Source organism: Octodon degus, unplaced genomic scaffold, assembly GCF_000260255.1.
Source record: "Octodon degus isolate 3935 unplaced genomic scaffold, OctDeg1.0 scaffold00058, whole genome shotgun sequence".
Lineage (NCBI taxonomy): Eukaryota > Metazoa > Chordata > Mammalia > Rodentia > Octodontidae > Octodon > Octodon degus.
In genome coordinates, this window is record NW_004524634.1 from 12,395,725 (window position 1) to 12,402,764 (window position 7,040).

Below are 7,040 nucleotides of genomic sequence, written 5' to 3' on the forward strand. Positions count from 1 at the left end.
GCTATAAGTTTAAGAAAATAAAGATTTAGAAATGTTATGCTAGTAATTGTTTCATGTCCAACTGACTGGAAAAATTAATCAAGACAAAAACTGGTGTTTTATAATGTTCACCCATTTCCCAGGTACAAAAGAACCTGTTGTGGCTGATTTCAACTTGCAATATGGCGCTGTTGAGAAAAGCAATACCCATTTGGCTATTCAGCCTCACTGATTGTGTTCTAACATACCAATTCTGCACCTTCTTTGTACTTGGAATTAGTTTCGTGGAACAAAATTTTTCTACATATGAGTGATGGTGGTCATGGTAGTGGCTATGGTGGTGGTTGTGGTGGCTGTGGTGGTAACTCTAGTAGTGGCCATTGTGGTAGTCATGGTGGCAGTCATAGTGGTGGTTGTGGTGGTTCCTGTGGTGGTATTACTGGTGGTGATCATGGTGCTAATGGTGGTGGCTGTGATGGTAGTCATGATGGTGATCATGGTCATGGTCATGATGGCGGTCTTTGTGGTAGTTTGGGGGATGACTCAAGTGCATTCCATTTCTTTTGCTCTTTATTTCCATCATAACACTGTACCCTTCATTTTTAGTATTAATACATTAGATTTTCCTAGACCTCTTGTACACACATTTCAGTTAGGTTCATGCTCCTATGAGATTCTAATGATTATCTGACAGGATGGGGCCTCAGTGAGGAATGCTAGTAATGGAGACACTATAAATCATACTTCACTCAGGCACCTGCTGCTTACTTCTGGTTGTACAACTCTGTCCCCAGATAGCCCAATCTGTAGTCCAGGGATGAAGTCCCTGTCTTAGCACATCGCTGGAACTTGGTGAGAAAGGTTCAGAGGTGTACTGACCATCTTAATAGGAATGACAGAAATTTGATGTTACTTCAGCCCAACATCCCAGCAAAGAGGTGAAGGTATGCATGGAAAGAGCTCAATATGCATGAAAAACTTTGCCTGTGCAGTGCAGAATTTAATGCAGACATGAGTGTCCACAGAAAAATGACTAGAGGGAAAAATACCAAAATGCTACTAATGTTTGTATCCTAAGTTTTTTTTTCTTAGGATAGTGGCTGTTCTTGTTTTTATTAACCATATATCATTAATTTTTCTTATCTTTAACACTTAGGCATGAGTTTGGTGGTAAAAATGGAAGACAGCACAAAACTTGGTGACATACAAAGGTCACAAAAATTCAAATTGAATTATACAGTGGAAGACTAATGTGCTGTATTATTTGCTTAATTTGTACTTATTCTTCTTATATCTGTTTAATACCTAAAATAAAGATGCATGCAAAATAAAAAATATTATACAGTAGAGTTTCTCTGTTCTACTTGTTTAACTATTATATTTATGGGATATGAGATTCTATCTCCAAGAATTGTTGGAGAAAATTACAGACAGACTAAGCACAACCTACTCTTGGCATTTTTATGGAAGTTTCCTTTGCTGAGGATACTGCCTGCCTGTCATGGTGCTGCTGGCTAGACAACATGAGGAAAATAAAATTCTAGACGTTCTAAGGAAAGTCATGTCTGTCTGCTTCCTTGGCATCCTTAAATTGGCATACCTCCTAAGAAGGTATTCCTGGCACTAATAACATTTTCTCTTGGGAGTTTTGTTCATCAGAGAACTTTGTGAACAAAAAATATAAATTAAAGAGTCTTCATTATTTCTCAGATCTTTGCTGTTCAAAGCATCCACCAGCCCACAGTACTTGCATTAGGTCAGGGTGATAGCTCAGTGGGATAAGTGCCTACCTGGCAAGTACAAGATCCCAAGTTTGACCTTTGGTAACCCCCAAAGAAAATAGTTGGAAAATTTTTGAAAAACCGTATTACAATCTCAAACTCAGAAGAAGTGATTCAGAACCTTGATTTATCAAAATATGCTCAGGTGCTTTGAGTGTACATTAAAGCTTAAGAGATGTTACTCAAATTTCATGTGTGAAAGCTCTTAGGTGATAGGGGAAATTCTCTTTTCTTGAAAATCTATATATTCTTTCTAAGGTTAGACTCTGTCTTCCAAGCTCACTAAAGCTAATGTCCGTCAGAATGCAGCGAGGTACGGCCTTTCCTCAGTGCTAGGGACTCGTGCTGTGCCCACATTAAGGCTGATATGGTCATGGCAGTGTGCACGACAAGACTTTGCCTGTGCAGTACAGAACTGGATGCAGACATGCGTGTCCACAGAAAAATGACTAGAGGGAAAGATACCTAAATGCTACTAATGTCTGCATCATCATAACCGAGTTTCGGACTCTATTCTATTTTCTTCTTTTAAAAGAAAGCCTCCTAGTGGCTGGGGAGATGGCTCAGTGGAATAAGTGCTTCCCTGGCAAGCTCAAGGACCTGAGTTCAATCCCCGGTTCCACCAAAAAAAAAAAAAAAAAAAAAAAAAAAAAAAAAAAAAAAAAAGAAAGAAAGCCTCCAGATTTCACAAAGAAAGAACCAAATATAGAAACTCCCTATGAGTTTCTCTAATGATGCCCTCTATAGGTAGTTACTTGGGTGACTTACATTATATTCTAGATAGCACTGTTATTACTGTTGTTAGATATTTTGAAAATTAGTTTAGCCTCTGTTTTCACCACTTACCACTCATCTCTGTGAACATAAGGAATGTTTCTGACAATACATAGAAATAAGTAGTGCTCGATAAATACTTATTGTTTGAGTGAATATATAGGATGGTTTGACATAGCTCAATCAGGAGTATCTATAGACTGTAAAGTTAGTGAAATAACAGTTTTCCAACCCTTCTCCTTTTAAAGCAATTTTATTTCTTCAATTTCTCCTACGTATTACCCAGTTTTTTTGTTACAGCATATAATATTTTCTTTTTCTCTTTCTTCTCTCAGGAAGCTCAGTATCTTGTTATTTTTCTCATTGCTGGGATATTTATCTGACACCCACCCATAATTAAAAGAGGAAAGTCTGTGCTTGCTTGGGCAGCATATATACTAAAATTGGAATGATACAGAGAAGACTAGCATGGCCCCTGCACAAAGATGATGCACAAACTCGTGATCATTCCATATTTTTAAAAAAGAAAGAAAAAGAGGAAAGGTTTATTTTGACTCACAGTTTGTAGCAGTTTCACTCCCTGGCAGACTGCTACTGGGTGAGGTGGTGTGGCATCCCAGGTTTTACAGAAGAGAAGCAGTCTGTGGTGTGGCAGGTGAAGGCACCAAGCTGGGAACCTGCCTTTTGCTTTTCTCCCATCCAGGTTAGAAGCCTTTTAGGTGGTACCAGCCACATCCAGGGTGGAGTTTCTGATTTCAGTAAATCCATTCACCCACACCCAAGAACTGCACTGGTCCCAATTAGTGGAATAATTTAGCACCACACATCCTAATACCAGGATCACAAATCCTACATCTCAGGAAAGCCCCACCTATGGTGGCCTGAGGCTTTGGAGAAACATCTAGATACAACCCACACCCTCAGCCATGCAGCGTAAGATAAATCAAAAGCCTCAGTTTGTGGGAAACTTACCTCATTGTGCCATATTTGCAGTCTCTCTTTTTATTCTTTGACTTGTTTTCAATAACATACATCCATTTGCAAGCTTATTATTTTATATAATGACAAATATGACAACAATCTGAATAGACCTCTATGTTTTTCCTTGTTCTCAATGAACTATGTTTAATTTTATATTTATTAGACACTCATTTAATATAATTCTATGGCATATGTACTTAAGTTAAATAACATGTTTACTTTTCTTATTTTAGAACTCCATGAAGAAGGTACAGTTTCTAGAACACACTTCACTTCACACAACATTTTGTAAGAAGGGCTCATCCATATCTTTGCATAAAGATGAAGTTTATTCATTTCACTGTGATAAATCTCAGCTGATTTTTCAACCAGTATCTTCAAAACCAGACAAACGATAGCAAGCTGTCCCCAGGAAACCTTGACTTGTTTTCTTTTCCAAGAAATGTGTTCAGACAGACTTCACCACCATCTAGAAACTTTTATAGATATCTTCTAAACACTTTTCCTAACATGAAAAAGAGAGGAAAATTAATTGTTTTTGTAATTGAATTATCCTATATTTGTAACACCTGAAGCAACACTTGATATTAGGTAACCAGAAGGAGTGGGCTAATTTAGGAGGAATAATTCTGATTTTAATGATGTTCAGCATCTTATATGGGACAGTCGTTGAGGGAGACGGAGATGTTAACTAGAGTCTGTGACTGCAAATAATTTGTACAAAAAGCCTAGTGAGCAGCAATTTAAAACTTACCTATCTAGGCCCCAAATATCTAAGGCTTTCTCTATTTTAAACTTATCTAAAGCATTCTTTCATTATAATTTCAGAATACTGGAAAACTCTTTTGAAAGCATATAAAAAGGGAAAATTACCTGCCTTTCAGAGGAAGTAACAAGCATGGCCCAAGTCACTGAGCCCCGTGAATGGATAGGAGTGCAAGAGGAACTTTTTATATGTGTAAAATGTAAATAATTAGAATTCATAACTAGGGCTGGCCAAATAGCTCAGTTGATTAAAGCGCCTGCAAGCAGGAGTAGGGGCCGGGGGTTCAATCCCCAGGCCTGCTGTGCCTGCCCTGCCCCTGGGGCATGCTGAGACTGCAAATGAGACTGGGTGTGGTGGGACACACCTATAATCCCAGCTCTTGGGAGGCTATAAACAGGCAAATCACTACAAGTCCCATGTAGTAGTGAGACCCTGAACACCCTGTAGGCCCTTCCCTAAAATACAAATGATAATAATGATAATAAATTTAAAGAATAAAAAATGGAATTCATAACTGAAACGGTTTCACTCATCATTGCCTGCTACCTGATGCAGAGAGAAGAGACAAAAAATATCCAAATACACTGCAATCATGGATTAGTACTAAAACCCAAATGTGTAGACAAGTGCCTTTCATAGTCTATGTCAATTTTATCTCTTAGAAAGCATGGCACAGATATTTGTGGGCTTTAGTATCCTTCTCTGGATTATTTTTGAATCCTTCTAACAATCACATATGACTATCTAGTGCCTGCTTTTATTCTTCAGTCATAAAGTCTCAATTCAATGAAAACTCAGATTGTAAAGAGCCCCAGACCCTTCCTAGACTGATGCAGAAGAAAACCTTTGCATCACTGTTGTCAATAAATGTCTTTTTGTATGGTTGTATTTTGCTTCATTTCTCTGTCGACACACTAAACTATTGTATTTGCATGAAAATGAGGCCAAAAGTTCAAATATGGTAGAGCAGAAAAACGATATCTGATCTAGAAAGCAATAAATACGGCTTGGGTTGAATTCTTGGTTCAACTGGAAGGACTGTGAAAAGTGTGATTTGCAGCAGAGAATTTTACCTTCAAATGCCATTTCCACTCAGAAGTGACAGTAAAAAGAGGTACTGCAGAGTATTGTGAAATTTCATTGGGTAATAGTTTTGAAAAATCCTCATGCAGTAGCTGTCAGTACAATTATGCAGATTCTTTTTAATTTTATTATGTTTTATATTTTTAAAATATTTTTATTCAGAAACAAATAGCAATGAGACAGTTTCACAACTGATTACTAGTACATTTTCAATGATTAATACACTGCATATTGTTGTCTTAGTGGTTATTCATTATACAAGATGCAGAACTGATATCCTGTCTGAATCACTTTCTTCATATTCTGCAAATTCTTAAGTGACCACGTCAGTGAGACACATGGACAATGGGTCTCCTTCCATGGCGGGTTTGGTCATTTGACACATGTTTGAATTCTCAGGAAGAGAATCCACCACAAATTCTTTATTGCCTCTCTTAGAACCATCTTCTTACTACCACCAAAAATATTCTCCACCAGAAAAAGAAAAAAGACAACTACTATCATTTCCACCAAACCAAAAACTCCTCCCCACTTATTTAATTTTAGACCTTGTTGAAAAATGCAAGGAAGGCCTGGCCAGATAGCTCAGTGGACTAAAGCAACTGCTTAAGCAGGCTGAGGGACCAGGGTTCAATCTCTAGGTGCGACGTGCCCCCAGCGCTCCTGGGACACGCTGAGATGGTGATTGAGACCGGGTGTGGTGGTACACACCTGTAATAACAGCATGTGGGAGGCTGAAAACAGGAGTCCAATCTGTGTAGTGAGATCCTGTAGATTCTATACTAAATACATAAGTAAAGTAAAATAAAATAAGGTAAAGAAAAGTGCAAGAAAACCTCATTTTCTCTCTGAATCAGTATTTCTTTATACTGCTTGTTATAGTCGGCAAAATATATAAACTTGCGTTATATTTTCTCACCTTTTTTTAGTCAAGATCGGTTTTCAAATGAGCCTTCATAAGTATATTTTTAAATGAAATCATACACATAAATAAAAAACCTAATCTCACATATATATGCATATATATATATATTCATACTATCGTGCATATATCAAAGGTTGAGAATTATTGCCATATACTAAAATAGCCAGAGAATTAGTTATTCCTTGGTTCTATGCCTACATCTGTGTTTGGTTAGGAATCACTGGCAATATTACTAAAAAGATGATTAAAACTATTATGTTTCAGGGTTTTTTATAGCTGAGAAATAGAGTTAATGAAGGTATATTGCTAGCTTTAGAGATAATGTACAAAAATAACTTGGCACCAAGGAAGTGCCTGCTGTATGGCATTTATTCTTATTTTGATAGGGAAAAGTTGTCATTGGCTTAGGAAATGTAGGGCCAGCTTAGATATACAAAGCGTAAAAGGAATGCAAGTTCCAGGAAGGAACTCTGGATACATAGTCTATTTTGGGGGTCAGTTAATTTCTAGGCAAAAATATAAGTAGAAGGATAGCCTTTGTTATTTGCAAGAAGTTTTACACTCAATGTGATCTTTTCCCATGCTGAAATTTCTGTTTAAAAATTAGTTCTACAGTTAAACCAAAAGACCAGGTCATCTGAAGAACAGAGCTTAACTTCCTCATCCTTTATTAATTCAGAAAAGTGGAATAAAATGTTTTAAGTAGAATATGCCAAAAAAAAAAAAAAAACCCTAGAAGGGCATTGAGAAA

At 37.2% G+C, this 7,040-nt stretch overlaps 1 non-coding gene across 1 annotated transcript; it reads left to right on the forward strand.

The window, feature by feature from the left end:
• The first annotated feature begins 2,947 nt into the window (after positions 1–2,947).
• Positions 2,948–3,053, forward strand: LOC111817476. The gene has a single exon (XR_002821666.1). It is a non-coding gene; the product is annotated as a U6 spliceosomal RNA (small nuclear RNA).
• Positions 3,054–7,040: the final 3,987 nt, after the last annotated feature.